Consider the following 20,918-nt stretch of genomic DNA (forward strand, 5'->3'; position numbering starts at 1 on the left):
ACTAAAAATTTATCACCCCAAAATCAAGCCTGAATTCAATCGCCGTTTTCAACGACTGAAATTATGAGGGTGGAAAGCAGAACAAAAAAAAATGGCGCGGGGGAGGGGGGATGGTAATCAATGTGAGATCGTTATATATATATATTCGTATACTATCCACTATATCATAAACGGCAAAATGGAATTTTTTATCCTGTTTCTGGTATATTAGACGAAGCTTGTGCCACGAGTCTCTGACTTCTATACGTACATCATAATATGAAAAGCAAGAATTTTTTTTTAGTCGTAATAAATTAAAAACGAAACCTACTTGTCTAATGTTGAAATCTGCTAGGTAAGATTTGCGTCCCGTTGAAAAAAATATCTCCTGCACTGAATAATTTCCAAAATCCGTTTCACTCAGCGCATTCCATAAAATGGTTAAAAAGTTGAATATAAATGGAGAGTCAAAAAGTTTAACAGTTTTTTCAAAAATAAAAATAGTACGTCTCGGTAGCTGAGTTTAATTCTAGCAATCGGAGACTCAACATCCTTTGATATCTTGTTACACACTATGGCGGATTATCTTAAGACTAGATCGAATTTAGCGAAAAATTCCGATTTAATTCGACGGATGCTGGTAGCTGGTGAATAAATAGCAATAAAAAATTCATCAGTTCAAGTTTCGATGGGAAACATTGACTACCCAGTGAAATAAATTGGAACCATTACGGAGGTGAGGATGTCCGTGCGGTACTATTCGGCATGGGTGTCGAGAGTACGACGAGGTAATAGTCAGTCGTCGGTGGGATAGGTAATTACAAGGAGAGTCTGCATGTATAGGTCGAACTTTGACGATGACAGCATTCGTATAGAGTGACCAATTCCGGGACAACGTATAATCGAGTCTTGCAGAGCTCGTCACTTCCGTTTCCCTTGACCAGTCAGTATCTGTTGGCCGAGAGGCGTACCTATAAGAGGGTCCCTCGATAGAGAACGCGAAGAGCAGTTAGCCGCGGCTATAGCACTAGATAGTGGGCGGCGATCGATGTTGCGGAACGAAGTTAGCGATAACTTTATACTGTAATAAGATGACCCTTCGACGCACCAACACACGCCGAAGCCACACGTGCGTTTCGCCGGTCAGTGGATGCGCGAAGTCCACCCTCCACCCTTCACCCCATCCCGGTCCTCATCCCCCAGCTGATGCGATAGTCGTGTGCTGCGGTAAGTGAGAAGGGTGCTGTTGCTGGACTCTGCACAAGCCTGCTGGTGGAAGATCATTATGAGCTAGGGTTTCCATGGTTACAAACGCGCGGGATCCCGAATCCCGAAGGGGGACGATAAACGTGGACGTGGAGAAGGTCGAGGACCAGCGAATGCACGCGACTTTTGACTTCGCAGATCATTTTCGCCACGCACCTCTGCAACGCGCGCGCTCCGTTGCTTAGTTCTTTGGAATCGGATTCCACCTGATTCGTGTCTTCTCCGATGAATCGTTGGAGGACATTGTGCGACTGACTTGGCGATGCTGATCATGCGGATCAAGCTGAAGCTCGAGTTTAATCCGTCAAACCAAGTGTTGAATCGAGGGATGAGGATTGTCCTTCTGCACGTCGTAGGGTATCTATCACATGTTTTTATGAAAGATGAGAAATGAAACGTGTTTAAACGCGATTCCCTGTATATGCGCAGGTATGTGTAATAGGGGTGTTGAACAACACTTAGCCGAATCGTCACCATTCCACAGGTGTTTGTCATTTCTGTCTTTTCCCGAATCACTTACTACACACAGAGGCCGTCGAGGATGTTTCCACCTCTGGGCTCTCGGCGGTCCGCAGCGGGAACGCCGGAGCAATCTGCGGTCGGGTCCCGCCTTTTTTCCTTTTTTTTTCCCTCCTTTTTCATTCTTTCCTCCTTTTTGTTCCACTTTTTTCTCCCCCGTTACGTAGACTCGACGCAGTAGTGCAGCGGGCAAAGAGAATATCACGAAGGTGTTGGTGGCAAAGAGAGAGAAAGGTGAAGCGAGGTGAGGGGGAGTTACGGAAACAGAGTGGAAGAGAGACGCGTATTTCCCGATCTACACACACCGTCGTTTTTTCTTCCGTGTCACGCCGCCAATCGTGTCTCTCTCTCTCTCTCTCTCTCTCTCTCTCTCCTTTTCTCTCTCCTTTTCTCTCTCTTGTGCATACGTACAGGAAGGAGGATAAACTGTACGAGGTAAATATTCATACATACCGCACGGAATGAGTGGCCTACAGTTGCGAAAATTGCTTCTTTCCCGATATTAAATTCACACTGCAGACGAGTTCTTATTTCATGTAATTAATCAAGTGTCAAACACGCTTTATAGTCAATCCTCTACCGTCGCGATGCGTTATATGCTCACGTTTTACTAATTATTCTAAACATCCAAGGTGTGGACAATCCACAGGTGTTTTGACACTTTCGGAAACAACTAGAATACCGCTCTTTTCAAAAAGAATCCACGCGGTTGTACGGGTAAAGTTTTTGAAGTTAAGGAACTTTGCTTTCAATAATTTACAAGTAAACCGTAACACGGAATAATGACATACATCATACAACAATTAGTAAAAAAAATTAGAATCAAGAAGATTGAACTCACTGATACGTACTGTACGGTAGTTTAAAAATTTACGCGAGTATAAGTCGAATTTGGCATACTTCGGTATACGAAAAGGTAAGAAGAAAAAAGTCGGAAGTATGAATCGGGAGGGTAAAAGTGACGGGAGAAAATGTTTTCGCTTGTTGTTTCACGCACCAATCTGTCAAGTTTTTTATCTGTAAAAACGCGGCGTGAGAATAGAGGATAGCACGGACATGCACAAGGGTGATAGCTGCAACGTAGGCGGAGGTAGGTACATACTCGCATGTACACGTGTATGTACACACAGGGGCATCGGTTGGGCTCTACGAATCGATAAAAACGCATCCCAGGCAGGCGCCGCCGGTCGGAAAAGGACGTTGTTGCGAGGGAAGCGGGAAAAATGGGGGTGAAAAAATAGAGCACAATGAAGGATTGGAAAAAAAGGAAAGAAGAGAAAAAAAAAGATAATGAAAATTGCGAACCAAACCAGCCAAGCCCGCTTGGTTAATGCGCTGATCACGTTGCACTGTCGGGAGCAAGTGCAGAATAAATATCGCAGCATACCTGCAGCCTGATGTCGTTCAACGGAACATGCAGCCTGCAGTCCCAGGGAATCTTTAGCTTGACGTTCATATTTACGACCCACGCGGTTACGTACTGCGATTTATACACTGACCAGACATCAATCTCAGACCAGGCGGAAATTCCCATCAAAACCCAGAGACTCAGCTGCTGATGGACCGGGATTTGAAGTTACGATTTCAAGTTATTCAACAAGTCAACTCGACTGGTTGAGGTGTAATATGCCTAGATTAACCCTTTCAGTCACAGAATTCATTATAATGATATCCTTTTTCGTTATGTTTCTTACATTCCAAACAAAATTGTGGAATTGCATGATTGAAAGGTTTTACCGTAAGTTCCAAGAGCCAAACGTTCGACTGGCTGGAGCGTTTCATTTCCAGGATAATATTTCTCGAATCGTCATCGTCTGTTTGGTAAATTATTGCAGGCTAATTGTTGTACGTTTGGAAATTGAACATTGTCGGGAAGAAATTCAGCGTTTTAAAAACTTGACCGCATAGAATACAGTGGCGAAACTCATGGTTGAGATAATTCATACAAAATTACCATTTCTCTTCGCAATCTCTCTGATTGACGTAGGAATTTATTCAATTTCCTGATTACACGTTTCATATGCAGATGTTTTATCAATATTCAAAGAAGAAAAAATCTCACTCACCGATGCAGCTGCAGTTAATAATTCCAGCAAACAGCGACTTTCAGCCACTTCTCGAGCACAATTTTCTTACGATGTGGACGTGACGAAATCATTTCATGATGCTCGCCTGAAAAAAGAAGTCAACGTATGTTAAACGATGCAGGGATATTCAGTTAGAAGAATTTATAAGGAGAAACAAAAGCAGTGAGCAGTGAAAAAATGACTTGTTTTTTGTGATTATCATTCGTTCAAGGCTGTTACTCGATCACTTTTCCCATTATTAGTCACTTTATATCACTTTTTGTAACAAATGGTCACTCAAGTCACTTTTATGATCGAAATTGAGTTTCGTGCATAAAAAATTTGATCACACAATTTTTTCCCATGCGGTAACCAGTATAAAAAATTTTGTTCGTCAAATGTTACAGTATTTTTAGCATGGAAAACAGCATCAGATTGCTTTCCTAAAATCAACGGTGATTACATTGTTCATTGTTTCTGTATCCAAAACTTTCGCTCGAAGGGACAATAAATTCATAAATCAGTTCACTTGTCATTCATTTACCAAATGTCGTGTGCGGTGATACATTCTCATAATTCGAAAAAGGCCTGAAAAACAAGGATAACCCATATACAGCGACACGGTTGAAAATACGACTATTTTTAACGAGATCAAGAACACTTGTCGTTTAATTATTTTACAATCTGTGACTTTCGAGTCACTTTTTCTAGGTCTGAAAGTCAATTTTTTCAGACGTTTTGCCTGCTACCAGCGCTTCTCGATGATGCACCAAGTCTCCGAGACTGTAAAATCATACACTCGCGATTTCCAAATGCCCAAGAAATAGTCAAAGAAGCAATACCGACGATGTTGTCCATCGAAACGGTGCATCATCCGAGCTGCTTACTCATCTGTATAAAAATTTTTTCATTCGTTTCCATCTCTCCTGATCATTATTCTTTTTCGTTCCCATATTATTTTTTTTTTCATTGGCAAGGGTACCAAGGCTTTTCGAACGTAATGATATTTCCATCCAATATCCATCCCCTTCCGCCCGCCGTGCGCCCCACTCGGTAACGGCACCCCCACCACGATGTCGTAGTCATAGGGAAGGTGGAGTAAGAGGGGGGACGAAGGTTGGCACGTCGCTCACCGCGTCATCTGTCCTCTCGACCAATCGACGAACGGGGCGAATTTTTTTCCACCAGGGTTGAAAAAAACAACATTACCCTATTCCGCGGACCAATCCCCATACGTAAAGAGGCATTTTTTATAGGTACGCTCGGGCCGGCCGGCCGACTGGGCGACCGCTCGGTTTGCGTGATAAAAATTGACCTGGGGTTTTCCGCGCGTTCTGCGCGGATATAACTACCTAACATTAAAAAAGATGGGCTATGTGTGGAACGGCGCGAGAACGTGGTGGTGGTGGTGGTGGTGGTGGTGGTGGGATTCCAACCGTACAACCCCTGCCATTGCACCCAGATGTAGATGTAGGCGTCCGCGGTGTGGGGGTGGAATAATGCGCGTAAACCGTGTCGTATTTATCACAAAGATAAAGTGACGTGCTCAACTTTTTGAAAACTATACGGACGATTCTTCCCGCACGATCCGCTGCATGAAACGCCTCGCGGGAAATCTCTATTTCGCCCTATGACACAGCCGCCGTAGGTACTCGTACTCGAAATTGTCTTAGCTTTCGTTCCGGTTGGCGAAAACTGGCGCAACCCCTATATACGTCATGGGTTGTAATGGGTCATAAATTGGCAATAAAATTATGAACTTATGGCGAAGGAAATTGGCGTAAATGCCACTCAAGTCTTTCAATTTCGCAACCCCGTCCTGCAGCCCTCGATGCTGCAACGCGTATCGCGCCCTCGCGCCGCGCGGCACGCAACCCCTGACATCCGGACATTGCTCGAATCTCATGATCTTATGAATTTCACGTTCGGTCCATATCCCGCGCGCTCGGGCGCACCCGGGATGACATCAAGATCCCTTTTCCTCCCTCCTCCCCGTTCCACCCTCCAATTCCTTGGCTCAGATTTTCCTCGACTCTTATTATTGCCCGATAGCCAGTTTCGTGGGGAGGAAAAAAACAAACTCTTCTCCTCGTGCAACGAGGAGGCTTCGGGCGACGTATGCGGTACGTTAACGTCTATTTTCGGGGACGAGGATGTCCTCTGCTGCCGCGTACACGTTTCGAAGGCTCTGAACTCCACCCTCGATAATTCTATCAGTAGGCAATCATGTCCAGCGGAGAAAGGTCGTCGTCCTGCATTATAAGGGGGCCAAGTCGTTGGGGTTTGAAGGGGCGAGTTTCGTCTTATGAAAATATTTTCGGACAGACGACGGGCTTGCCGCCTGCTTGCATCGCATCGGTTGTATGTATTACCTACTGCACAGCTTGTACAAAGTGTTTTTTGTTACTTCGTTTCTTTCCGCTCTATATTTACTTTTTCCCCAGCGCGATCTCTCTGCTTTTATATTTTCCGTAAATGGTTCTCTTTTCAACGCACACTCCACACGTCGTAAATTCATAGGTGCATATTATCACTGGCGGAAGAGGAAGTACCTAAGCCGACTGCACGTGGGCCAGAGAAGTTTCCATTCGTTTGTCGCGATATTTTAAACTTATCGTGTCCGGTAGAGAAGTACACGTGAAATTTATGCAGAGTAATATTTAAAAAATAACCGACTACATAACTGCAGTTTTTCCTTGCAGCAGTTGAACCAATGCAAACTGTTTATCTTTTTCTTTCTATTGCTTGGAGTAAACGCCCGAACAGCCCGCGGAGAAAATTTTCGCCACTTCGCCCGGGTGAAAATTGAACTTCTCCGTCGAAAACGTCGTAATATGGATCTCCATTTGAAATAAGCGTTCCTCCGTCTTCCCTCGGGTGGCGGAGGAAAAGGACCCGTAACCAATGTACCTAGTTTGTTGCGTTTGAATATTCAACATAAGTTTTTTTTATTAGCTCGGCTACCCTCTCCGCGCCACCGCAACACCCGACCATCTTTATTCATCACCTTTCCAAAGATATAATTGAGTAATTATTTATAATATATCTAGAATATGCATGCTTCACTTCTGTACAGCTGAATACATTAACGCTTACTACCCCTAAACGTATAGCCTCTTGTTAACTCTACGATTTCAGCTAACTTGTTATACCGCCAACAGTGGAGCTCATTTTTACCTTACGCGGTCAGGCCAAGGCTTGGGTAACGAATACGAGAGGATCTACATTAGCAGAAATTCGATTTAGGAAGTTGATCATTAGAATGCAAGAAAAAAATTGAATTAAATCACTGGGATAGAGATACTTGGTGAGAAAAATAGTTTTACCGCACTTTTACGAGAATTTAATGCCTCCGAAGTAAATTCAAAGCCTCTATAAATAGATAAAAAAGAAAACACGATTACGTAAATAAAAAATACTATCTCTCCGAAATGACGTCTTCCTAATACAAATCACCAATTTTTTCCGTCGTGTAATTTAATGGCATAGCTCGAAGAGCATGGCTTATATAATTAGAAAGGCAAAGTGTAGTTCACGGAGTCAAGCATTGAATCTTTTCATTCGTTTCTCCGTATACACGTTACAATATTCTATATATCGTAGCTGTGTGAAAATTAGTAGAATTGATCAATTAGTTATACTGTGCCTAAATAAAAGTAGGTCGATTAATCGGTGCAAGGACGTGTGTAGATCATTACCGCTTGAGTCACGGCAAATTATCTAAAGTAGCTGGTACCAATCAGCGTTAATTAGCGTCGGTTCAACTTAAGGAATTAGATACAGACGGTTGATTATCGAGTGACACGCGGTCGGAAGTTGCCAAGTGCAATTTCTTCTCGGCATGCAGGAATAATGAAAAGTAATCGATGAACAATCGGTATACAAAGCGTGTAAAAAGTTTCATAAACAGGGCAACTGAGATGAGAACAATATTGTCTGAGCATATATCGGTGATTAATTTTTCTTGCAAACTGAATTACAATTTAGAAAATTGCAGGTGCTTACGCTAAAGGTAAAGTGAAACTCACCGGACGTATCGCGGTTCACAATTATGCGAGTGTTCTTTGCAAGTGTAGAATTGCTGATGACGTTTACAACGAATATAAAGTTAAACAGCAGCTGTAGAGTAAATTTTCTCCCGTTACAAACATGGCTCACGGGTTCTATCCGTACCAGGAATTAGCGGGCGTATTATCCTGATTAGGCCAGCTGATTAGGACAGGTTTTCCTACCCGAACACGTTCCTAGAAACTATTTGCAATTAATTCGCTATACCGGTAACCAGGTAGATACACGGAGGATATAAATCGCTGGATACCGGGACTTTCTCGAGCGAAGCTGAGATTAGACCTCAGCTTTCATTGCACGACGTCTCGTTACACCTACACCGATCAGCAGCGAGGATCCCACACGCATTTAAGAGGCGAGAAACTAGCGATATCTCCACGATTCAGATTTCAGATAATGCAAGATTCATCAATTCACACCTATCAATTATCACACGATAAAACCTGAGCAACTGCCGAAGACTCCGATCGCCGATCCTAAGTTCGGATCTACAGCTATTAGCCGTTACACATCGTCACTTTCTTGTGTCGATTATAACTGCAGCGGCGTATAATCTAAGTTCATACATATAAGTTTGAAAGTGGCGTGTCGAACGGCAGTAAGATATCGCATATATAGATGTATAATACAGTCGTGCAATTATTCTGCACACCTACTTTGCTCACGCGTTATGGAGACTTCTAGTTCAACCGAGACTCACAATCAGCTTATATTCTGATATGTGTCGATTAGACTATAACGCTCCAGCGATTAGCGGTCACACGTATAATTTTCATGAACTATTGGGAGGTGGGTGTCAAATTCAGCCTGTACCGAAAGAAATGAGTGACATCGGGATTCTTGCTGTTGCAATGAATTTTCTTATGCAGAAAGTAGGAAAAGAAATAAACAAAAATAATGCAGATCAAGTTATTACACTATTTTCAAATATATTATTTTCAAAGGTGTATCTATCTGTATAAGATAAAGTGTTTTTAAAAGGAGATAAAAGATGAAAGTTTTATCGGTTCTTCTCTAATTACGTCAACGAAAATAAACGATTGTCAAACGTGTACAAGAGAGATCAGAAGATGGAGAGAAATAGAAATAGTATTTATTTCTTAAAAATGATGTTTTGCAAATTTGGGGGGCGAGGAAAATGAAGAGCGAGCAGGTTGGCAGTCGCAAATGGAAACACTCGCATTCGCACGAGGGACAAGGAAAACTTAAGAGAGAGAGAAAGAGAAAGAGAGAAAGAGGAAGAAATTGGAGAGAAGGAGAGATGATCGAACGGTAGGATAAGTCGCTCACAATGAGACGCGGACCGAAAACGTCGGGGGAAATACATCTTGGCAATTACCATGCTGGGCCGGACGTCGGGTAGCATAATGCTGTATTTAATGGGCAGCAATGGTACGCGCGTGTGACACGGCGATATACGAGGCCGAGTCAACATATATCCTGTCAGATTTTTAAAATGCTCTGATTTACAATGACCATTGTACTGTCCGCGGGGTATGTATTGTCCCGTTAGTAATACCTGCAGACTGCAGTGCAGCCAGGACGATCCGGTCTTCTCTCCTTCTGTATTTGCCGTCGATCGACTTGAATTTCTTCCTCCTCGCCGCGTTTCCACTCCCGTCGAATCGTTTTCACCGAAAATTCGCGATTTGACATTCATTCCGCGAAGAGAAGGAGGAAGGGGACGGAAAAAAATCGATTTCTCAGAAACGGGAGAATATCATTTGCCGCCGATTGAAACGCGATCGGACTGAATATATAGCGAATGGCGGTGTTAAGTTACAGCTGATGCAGGGTATATGCATCGTTCGTACGATCCACACTGAAAGATTTTACAACTGATTGTGAAACATTTCGTTTATAATTTTTCGGCGACTCTCGTTCTTTCCGTTTTCCACTTTATTCGTTATATGTTTTTTTTATTTTTGCAAATTTCTTCCATTTTTCATTTATTTTTATTTTACCGTCGCGAGGCACGTATAAATGTTTTTTTAAACGACCTCGCATGAGCCAAGCTGTCGCCAAGTAGGGCGTTATAATTTATCGTCATAATACCGAATGACGAACAAGTCGCGTCGGTGGTTTAAAAACGTGTGAGCCGCTTGTTTCGTCCCATTTTTGCTCGCGCCGTTTTTTTCATTCTCACACGTTTTTTCGTTACACTTTTTATTTATGTTTTGTTTTTTTCGTAAGAGTCGCGGCATGTAATTGGCAGATTTTACTTCACAGAGTCACGCATGCGCCTTGACGCGGTGAAGTGAAAGATAAGTTAATGAAACCAGTGTCGATAGTTTGTATTTTATGACTGACGAAGAAGTATTTTCAAGTATAGATGTATATATGTTATGGGATATAATACAGCAGAATTGATTATACACGATCCACAATTCCCAGAAGTCGGCTATACCTACTCTCTTCGTTCTTAATTAAGACATCAATTTATTCGTAATATTTCGCCTTCTCTTTTTCCCCTTTCAGATCTGTAACAGTTTTCCTTTCAACTCTCTCTTTCTCTCTTTCTCTCTTTCTCTATTGGAACTCGCTGGAAACATTTACCGACCAAACGCGTATTTTATCTGCGGACAGCATGTCTTAATTGATCGAGCTATGCGTAGTTCGATATAGGCATACGCCATTTTACGAATACTCGGAAGGTCAATCTCTGCATCCAAACGTACCTACGTACGATATGAATACAAATAGATTAATTAGGTAATTAAGGTTGAAAGCCGTCTCTCGTTAAATGAACAACTCGCACAGAGCGGGTGGATAAACGGTGGATAACTTGAACCGTCTGCGTAAGCTTTCGATCCAGCAAGCAGTTTTTCAAGCATTCCTCTTCAACGAAATGGTCCTCTTCACTTTTGTCCGTATACCAACGATAAAGGCAGTGACGCCTGTCGCCGGTCAACTCAAGGGATTTCGCGACTCCGGAATCCAGATTCAAAGGAAGGACGCTGATCCGGAGAACCGGAGGACGAAGCAAAGACCCGGGACGACAACGAAGGTACAAGGCTGCGGGCAGGCACCGTAGAGGAAGAAATCCTCCTCGGCTGATTGTAAGTTATACCCCAGGCTGCTACTTTATATCCCCAAAGCAACTCTGTGCTCTCGTAAAGTTGAGCTTCTCGCTCACTCTTCTCTCCTTCTCTCCTTGCTTCTGCTCCACCTCCTTCTCCTTCTTGCCACCGTTCGTAATTCAGCCACGTTCACCGCTGCAGCAACCGCGTCGTCCCGACGCTCCATCGGTTCTCCATCCGACCGCGGTTATAATGGCTAAGCGATTTTCAATCTGACCTAAGAGACCAAGGCCCATTCGTTCGTTAAGGTTCAACATGTGCCAGTCAAGTTGCTCTATATGAAGTGTCGACATAATTATGGTGTGATAAAACGGAAGTCCATGATCGTTTTTTCGAACCCGTTACGCAGAAAATCGCATCGGTAATCACTGCGAAAGCGCGACGGTGCAGCTGAAAGTACGATGGAGTTTGAAGAAGGATGATCAGGACGAGAGAATCTCGAAGACGAACTTGAGGCGTGCAGGGACAACGCCGAGCTTTAGAGGATCTGTTATTCCAAAGAGAAGGCGAAGACACTTCCTTGCGTAAACTCGAAGGGCCACGAAGTCCCGTCCGTCCACCCTCTCAGACGAGTTCGACGACGCTGTTCAGAATGGACGAAGCAGGTACCAGATCCCAGGATCTCGCGACCGGCTGGCCGATGGCCATAATCTGACCAAGCGACCGGGCGAGGGGTTAACTTATAATAACACAAGTTAGTCCGTAGTCTCGAGTCTGCCGGGTGCCGGGAAGCTTTTGGCCACAAGGACACCGGTGAAGGTAGGTGGGAACGATATTGAAGGATGGGAGAGTTCTCCTTGTCAAGTGTCTGCGGACAACACACGACGAGAAGCTATACGGCAAAGGGTCCGTCCAACAATCAAGAACTAACTACTCTGGGTGGCTTGTGTAGGTACAGCACTAACCCTTCTATCTAAGGGTGAAAATGCAGTCAATCCATACACAATATATATGTATATGTATAATATATATAACATGTATAATGCTAATTTTTTTTATCCCTGGCAGAACCTCGCTCTGTGAGCTTTTTTCATTTTGCCAAATGTGCTGCAATTCAATTTGCCAAGGCGACGCGTGAGACGAAATTTATCGCGAGGATGCTACCGTAACTTAGTTCTCGTTCGGTTGCCGACTCTGTTTCTTTTTCCGAATCGTAAAGTATCTTTGGCAAACAATTATAACCGCCTTGTAGGTTACTACCCACGCTTCAAAACGGGAACAAAAATTATCCCCCCTGTATGTACGCCTTCGCACGTTTTCCCCCTACGGTCGTTATGCCGATGATAACGACTCGCCCGGAGGCAATCATCCTCGTTAAACGACGATCAGAAGTAAGTTGATCTACTCGGCATTCGATTCCCCGCCCATCTGCCTCTCGTCATTATAAAAGAACATCAGGTATATACAGTGTTGACTCGGCTTCTGCATCAGACATGCTAGCTGAACATTATTTATTCCGTGTACAAGCACCAACGTCCTTTACGAGTAGGGTGAAGATTTCTAACGATTGCTTATGTACCGAACGTTTCATGTGATATCATCCCCGAAGAAATTTCAACGAGGCAGGTCCGTAATCTTTGTTATCGATAGGGTAGTACTTGATGGACGAATGGATTGGAATTGGATGCATGCATTGCCGATTGGAAGGATTCTCCGGTTTGTTTCCGAAGGTGGTTCGAGTGTTGCGGTGTGGTATGGTCGTGACGCGTTTCTCGGTTCTGCTCTTTTACGACGCTCGCTAATTACAGAACCATGTTAATTGCGAGCTCTAGCGTATAACTATACGCGGGTAATATGTACACAAGCTCTAAATGCAGCATCGTGCGATCCCTTTTCCTCGGCATGTAGCGGATCATTTGGTACAAGGATGGGTAATAACGTGGTTGGGATGATAAACAGGCGGCTACTGGGCGTGGATAAATCAGAAGACCCAATGAGGATAAGTATAGACTGCCTTTGAAACTTTACACTGGGCGACGCCGTTATACGTACGTGTATATATACGTACACAGCGAGGATGCACTACTGTGCAGTGATGAGAGTGCATCGGAATAATTTAGGAATTTCATTCCACTCGGTTTCGGAGAACAGCTCCCGCAAGACGTTCACCGTTTTCGCTATTGTCAGGATTTCCTTGCGAATTAAAAGCGATAGGGGTGTGCAATTTATTTCAATGATTGATCGGCCTGGAGGGACTAAATAAACCCGACGTAAGATTGCGTATAACAAGCCTTTGTATATCAAAGGATTCCTTCTGGCGCCACACGTCTTGAATCTGTACCCTAATTGCCCGCGTTTCGTACTTATAACCGTTTCTTATAAGTCACCGAGACGGAGGAATTATATTTTCCTTCTTCTCATAGCTCGCGGAAATAAATAAAGCCTCCAGAAGATTGGAGATTTGCAGCTGCAGCCACAGCAGCTTAAGCTCGCCGCGTGGCTCTGTGCCACGGTTCTTTTAATCTCCGCAAGTTAACGGTGCATTTAATCGAAGTACAATGTTCTTTTTAGCGCGTTTCCACAACGGAATCTGCACACCGCGGCTTCCGCCGCAACTTTTGTACAATTGAAATTCAGGTCACTCTGAAGACCGAGCTGTGTTGAAATAAAAATTCCGAGGGTCGACTGTAATTCTACGGTCCAACTCTCCGGGCGTCATTATGAGAATAATTAAGAATAGGGACGCAATAAAATCGAGCATTAACCTAACGAATGTCTCGCCATCTTTCATCCTTCGCTACGCGTCGCCATATTTATTGCGAGTGCAATTGGGAAGCTGTCCAACTCAATACCATTGCTTATAAACTTATATGATGCATAAATGCAGTACCTATATATGAAGGTACGTGTGTCACGTATGCCTTCCATAATTTATAATACCGCAACCAACGGCCGTCCTCCTCGTTGCCCATAATTAGCAGCCCGTCACAATCAAGTTCGGATTTTTAACCAGCGCCGTGAACACGTATTTTAATACCCGGAGCAAAGAAAAAACATTTCGCCATTCTGACACTAATCACTTATGTTTTCCTTTCAATTGTATTATCCATACAAATTGGCCGACAATGTAAATAGGAAAAATGTTAAAAAATTGATATCAACATTGCTCGCCTTGCAAACTTGCGCTCCGTTTATTCTACTTTGCTAGTGATAAATACTTCTTTGTATTATACCGCTAATTGTTTGCAATGTTTCTCGCCTCTGTTTTCCGCAGAACACGTTCTCCGGGATATCCAATAAATTACAAACAGTCTCCGCAAAAGTAAGTCCGGGAGAAATTGAAACAGTGTTTAGGATTATAACAGTTGTTGAGACGACTATGGTGATGGGTCACTTTTTTATACCATCAGTAAAACGAATCACTCCGAAAGTATATCTGCAACAGATTTTTAAATCTGGAAAAAATCGTTCGCGATTCAATCTCACAGATTTGTCCAAAAGCCAAGATCGAAAAGGTCTTATTATATCTATATATATATATATATATATATATAGTGTGTATATATATATATATATATGTAATATACCTATAGTATGCATACAAATACAAAGAAGAAAAACGAGTTCATGGTTATACTTTGAAGCTGTCGCGGGAACGATATGCATTTCGCAAACATTGACGTGTCGTAAAAAGCAAATTTAGAACAGCAAAAACGAAGGCAATTAAAACCCGTCCTGATTACGGTCGGGGTGCGGAGTAACGAAGAGAAGAGCGAAGAAGAAGAAGAAGAAGAAGACGAAGAAGTGGGGGCAGGGGGCTTCTCGACTCGTCTCGTAAAAATATTTGTGTAGCTCGCGGAGGCACTTGGCGGTGGTGGCGAGTGCAACAATGTGCGATAATGAAGAATTATCGTCGCATAAGAGTTTACTTCGCGGCTAAAAGAGGGAAGGAAAATAAAGGATGAGAGAGAGGATGAGAGAGAGGAGGAGAGAGCGGAGATCGAGAGAAGGAACAAGAAGGGTGGTATCAGCGGCACCACCGCCTCTCGTTAGCTCACCTCGATCAGCATAAAAATCACCGCTTCACTAGAGAGTAAATCCTATGCTAGGTACATCCCGTGCAGTTTAGTTCGCTCTTTTGCGCGCAACGGGTAGTATAACTTTCGTCGATGAAAGTGTACTAAATTCAAAAGTATTTATCCGCCGATGACGGCAGAAATTTATCGAGTAAATTAATTATTCATTTTTTCGATCTTATCTAATCGGGACGCGGCACACTTGAGAGGATCGCACATCAACATACTTAGTTGCCTAACGATTGGCACTCTGTTACACGCGTAGGTATTAGGCAGTATTTTAGTGGCACTTTTTCAATTTTGCCGGGGTCGTAAACACTTCGACGACGACGACGACGACGACGACGCACACACGCGTGCTCTCTAATGTACGCGAGGGGCGGCGGAAAGGACGACTTCGTTATATTTGCATATTTTAATGAGGCACACCCGCCACACAGCCTCCGGTTACGAGATGCGCCCGCGGTAGCCAAGCTGCCCCGCGAAACACTATACGCGATGGATTTAGCGCGGACCTCGCCCTCTCGAATAACCTATTCCAAACAATCGGCGTCAATGTACGGTGGAAAAAGGAAACGATAAAAATATTCTCAAGATTGGAAAAAACCGATCAGTTCTTAGGCGAAAATTTTACTCCTATACGCTTATCCGTAAACCATGGCTATCAAATTGATTTCCAAGATTGTAATGCATTCCGAATCATATATACCTATAATTATTTTGCATCCATCACTCGAGTTTTTGCCGTTTGATAATATTTTCTTCCCCTCTACCACCGAGTCGACGCCATTTTTTCACGGTGAATTTGCGTGATGGAGCTCGGTGAGACGTTAATTATAATTAGTCGAATCGAGATTAGTAATTAACACTCGGTGAGCGTTGAGATGCAGGCGGGGCTGGTCTGTGCAGAAACGAGGCGAAGGAAACGCAGCTCGTGCAGCGTCGAGGGATTAAAGCGCGGCGCAGGACAGCCCGGCTGCTCGATTTATAACGCAGATAATAATTGCGGGCCCAACTTAATATTCATGAGCCAATCAGATTTGCGGTTGCGTTGCGTTGCGTTGCTTTGCGTTCTCTGCAGCAGCAGCAGCAGCAGCAACGAGGCGACTTCCAGCCTTCGCGAATGAACATTCATCCTCATCCTGACGTATCGAGTACACCGGCGGTGATGCGGGGCTGCTTTTGCTCCGTTCCTTTCATCTCGCCTCGTTTTCTTATTTCACTTACGCATAACGCATATGATATACGAAGATCATTTCGCGATTTCAAAATTGATCGATTAATTTTTTTACCCCCAAAGAAAAACGTCCTGATGTTTTCTCAAGCTTCCTTTTGTACGTTACATATCGTGACAGCAGGTGACACCTCGACCGGGATTTCCCTCTGTCTGTATTATAAGCGAGCACGGCCTGATACGTGCGGATATTAAAGTCATGAATATTTTAATTACCACGTGTTTACGCAGCATAAGGGTACGCGTGGAATGTGTATACGGAATATATATTCTTAACTCGATTTCGAATTCACTCAAAATCCACCCAACGCGACGAGCGGACGCATTACCCCGTGCCCGGCTAAAAATCAACAAGAAAGCTCAAAACTCTCCAGGCACTCACATTTTTAAAGTATATTTTCAGGACACGCATATTCCATGTCCGTAAGTTTATTAACGAAAAACTGTACGGTCAGTAATCAGGAAGAATCAAAAGAACAGAACGAAACTTGGATGACGTTTATTCCGAAGAATAATAGTAAGAATTTACGTCGTTGACAGACGACGACGAAAGCGTGGATTCATTCGTGTTTCAAAAATTTTCAGTCATTCAGTGAAGTCGATAAAAGATAGAGATTCGTTCCTTTCCATGCATCGCAATTAATTTTTCAAGATCATATCGTACTGAAATAAATCACTCAAGTTCGGAAGTCGCACTGGCGATACCCGTGACTGACGGATATCCGAATTTTTTTCCTCTAAAAAAAAAAAACCAAAAAAAAAAAGCACTTTTCCAGAAAACAATCAGAGTGACCGCAAATTTAGATTTTTCCTATCGAAAATCAAAGCTAACGAAATAGTTGAACAATAGACACCTAACTGGCTTATCCAACATATTGCGACGAAAAAATGCGGGGTGGAAAATTGCGGTGACATCGAGCGCGGCGCAGGGATTCGCAAATTCGAGCGTCGCGTCGCGACTGTTTCGACTGACGAGATTACTCGTCGTTTAGAAAGCAAGGGGTTGGGGATGCGGGGGGTTAAGGGTAGGTTACGTGTAAAAGGCGGGAGAGCCGCCCCGCAGCTGGACGAGGATATGAAAACTATAAATGATACGGTGTGTTTTAAATTCTTGCAAATAGAAGACAAATGGAGGCTCCGCTAATCCCGGTGTATATTTCGAGCCATTATTTTGATTCCGGGGGCATTTAGTGAGCTTTTCCGAGAGGCAGCTGGTTCATATGTAGGTATACGTAGGTATACCTGCGTAGGTATATAACGCACAGCATGCGAGCGGGGTGAAAAAACTGGTCGCGTTGCAACGGCGGCAGAGCACTCGACTCGAAACAGGAATTGGGAGAATTTTTTTTCACCCGGCAACTGTCCGTCATTAGGTGCAACATGGAAGCGGCTGGGATCCGGAAAACGCATTTAACAAGGACAGATAGTGATTTAATTTTTAAAAATTGACGAAACTCCGCTTCGCGAGCCGCGTTCGCCAGTTAGCCGTTGGGCATTGATTAACTTTCGACAATGTCAAATCGCTCGCGCGACGGCTCGACGCGTTTTCACTCATTTGTTCGCATTTCGAACGTCCCCGTCGCGTCGCCCTCGACGCCACCCTCCAGCGATCCGACGCCTCGGTACGTCGCCGTGCCCAGGTCGCGGATAACGCCAACAAATTACTACACGCGTTTACACCCACGCCTGCACTTCCCCTTTTATCCTCTGGCAACCTTTCACCTATCTTCGAAATCAATGTTGGCCAACGATTTTATATCGACTTGTTACGTTTTTTAACGATCGCGGAAATTGATGATCACGACGACGATTTTCGGGTTTCTTGATTCGTTCGTTACACCGTCTCAGATCGGGAATCGAGGTAATCGCTAACGTTTCAGGGAATTAACGGAATATGGCATGCGTATCGCGGTATCATGTATCAAAAAGCCGATGGATATTATAGTGAAAATTCAGAGGTTTCACGAAGGGGTCTAAAAGGGATTCAATGGATTTCTCTAGGATTTCATCGTTTCGGTTGGGTCTTACGGGATTTGAAAAGCGGCAAGTTAACGCGCTATTACAACATCGAATTTCAGAGATATAGAGAAGAGGGCCACAAATCCCTTATAAACTTAGAATTTCGGTTGAATCTATAAACGTCCACCGAATGAAAACTCACAATTACTTTCAACGTGTACGTTCCTTGCACCCGATCAATTATTTTCCATTTCAACTAAACAATTCGCTCATTTCTATAACTTCCCATACTGCCCAAGAAAACACACCTAATACGGTGCAATATTACTTGCACGGTACACAAGAGGCGAGTGATTATAAGCAACAAGACGTCGTTGCTGCCGAGGCGTAATTGGCATCGATAAATCAGACAGTGATGACGATATTTACAACGTTCTTAAGTCCTTATCACACAACCACAGTCTGCACCAGCTCGGCGTGCATGTTTATAAACACGTTTTTAGAACCTTAGCTTGCCTTCCGCAGAAGGTGTACAGGGATACGTATAATGAATCGGACTATACACGTTAATAAGCAAACAAATTATTATCTGTGAGAACCAACCTGCGAGTCACACATGCACACACACCCACACATACATACATACATACCTAGGAGACGTAGGCACGACATACCTGGTCTGGAGGTAGATAACGTCCGCTGCACGTGCATTACTGCTCGGTTGGATTCATTTCTCGTATTCCTGCACTTTCACTTTCACTTTCCGCACTTTCCGCACCCACACCAATTTCTAATTCTTTGTTTACGACCCTGAGATCCCTCGACCGGGCAGCACCTCACCCTCTCCATACCGCGTCACTCCGAAAGCTCGTCGAGCATCCCCCCCCCCCCCCCCCCCCCCCCTCTATTTCGCACGTAGGGATAGGTATACACTACACTCGCGAATTATGGGACCGAAGTTCCCGCTTCGGCCGATGAACCGAGACTGAAGCCGAAGGTCAGGAATCCAAACTGAAACGTTTGATTGTACACAAAGAGCGTTGCTGTTGATGTGAGGTAAGTGTACAAGTTATTGACACGTTTAAATTCGATTCTCGAACCTTCTATTTTCTGAAATAATGAATTGACGGTGAAAATTGTGAATTTCTCGATGATTAAAAACAATTGCTAGAGGGTTAGAGACTACAAATTTATTGTTTTGTAATCTTAGAACTAAGGATCAAACAGATACAAAAATCATCTTAGATTGTGTATACGTAATATAGTTATACGTCGTTTCGGTGGTAAATAGTACGCGAATGTCTTAAACCGAAGTCGTTAAATTTACATCCGATTTCTGAGGCGACAAAAACCTTGCACTTATATTATACCGATGTAGGTATTCCTGCACGCGCTTACATTTACGAGGTCAACGTGCATTCTCCACTTTATTTACTGTTATGTGCACTTAAAATTTAATTCCGCGGCATTCTATGCTTTCTTAGTTGCCACATAATTGCACTTCTCTCGTGCCTTCAAGGTGGTATCTCTGCGTACCTTCGAAATGGGCTGTAATTCTCTGACAATTAACTCCTGTTTCTTCCCGCAATTCCAGTTATACAGGCTTCGATCTACTGAACGAGGGAATAAAAAAATTCCTACCACTTTTCTTTCGCGTGTTATATATTTTACCAACGCTGTGAAGGTAACAAAAAACTTAAACAATTATACGAGCCACTTTGTTTTGTCAATATTCAATACGTCATTCCTCACTAAAACTAAAACTTTCTCGTCATGCAATAAGACCGATCTTAACAACAAGTTTTTGCACATCTTTATGACACAAGGAATGGATGAATTGCATAATTTTTATAGTTTATAATTCGCATGCAGGGGCAGCAAAAACCCCGACTGCACGGTTTAAGGGTTGACAAACAAGGCGTGCGAATTACACCGCGGTTTAAGGTATAAAGCACTTTAGCAGTTGCGTTTTGAGCGACAGCAAACAGAGAACTCAAGAGAGAACTCTGACGGGGAGATTTTGGGCGACGCGATGCGACGGCTGCTTTTCGCCAGTTATAGCTGTGACATTATATGTATACACACCTACGTGTACAGTTTATACACATACACACGTAGTAGTTCAGTTTAAAAATTACGTATAAAGTTTGAATTTATTACGACCTGTGTTAAAGCTGCAGAACCCGGACGACGGCGTGAAAATAAAAATGAAAGAAAAAAAAAATGAAAGAAAAACAACGAAATGAATAGAAAAAAAGAGAAAAAAAAACTCGTTATAAACTATAATTACTTTGTAATGGAGTTATGCTATAATGAGATTTTACAAGTGGACGTTACTATATTGTTAATAAGATGGAATAACTAATGAATTCACATCATAACTACTTGAACGTCCGCTTCTTATATTCTCTGCACGCTAATATTCATACGTGTATAGTTTTTGAGCTGGACGCTAATTGTAAGGTAGAGTATTTGCGAATAAAGCAAGATTGTTTTACGGTGGCGAAAACTGAAAACAAAGCTAACTCATCCTGCGGCTTATCTTCCGCGTGCCTGGATTATAATGCTAATTTAATTATTTTACCTTTTTTGTTACGATTCTCAACCACGTGCAGCATTAACACCATGCATAGTAGGTATAATATTTATAGAAATGTACATTCACACACATTCCTCGCAAAAATATAATATACCTACGCATCGGTGTGCGATTAAATGTAAATACACAAGC

The 20,918-nt window shown here is 43.2% G+C and overlaps 1 protein-coding gene across 1 annotated transcript in view; it reads right to left on the bottom strand.

Moving 5' to 3' along the window:
- LOC124405310 (POU domain, class 6, transcription factor 1) overlaps window positions 1-18,876 on the bottom strand; it is a 175,438-nt gene extending 156,562 nt beyond the window's left edge. The window contains exons 1-2 of the mRNA XM_046880116.1: window positions 18,862-18,876; window positions 3,831-3,936 (exon numbers count right to left, since the gene is read on the bottom strand). The gene's annotated coding sequence lies outside the window, so the exon portion shown is untranslated. The remainder of the gene's footprint in view (window positions 1-3,830; window positions 3,937-18,861) is intronic.
- Window positions 18,877-20,918: the final 2,042 nt, after the last annotated feature.

This window comes from Diprion similis, chromosome 4 (genome assembly GCF_021155765.1).
Source record: "Diprion similis isolate iyDipSimi1 chromosome 4, iyDipSimi1.1, whole genome shotgun sequence".
Lineage (NCBI taxonomy): Eukaryota > Metazoa > Arthropoda > Insecta > Hymenoptera > Diprionidae > Diprion > Diprion similis.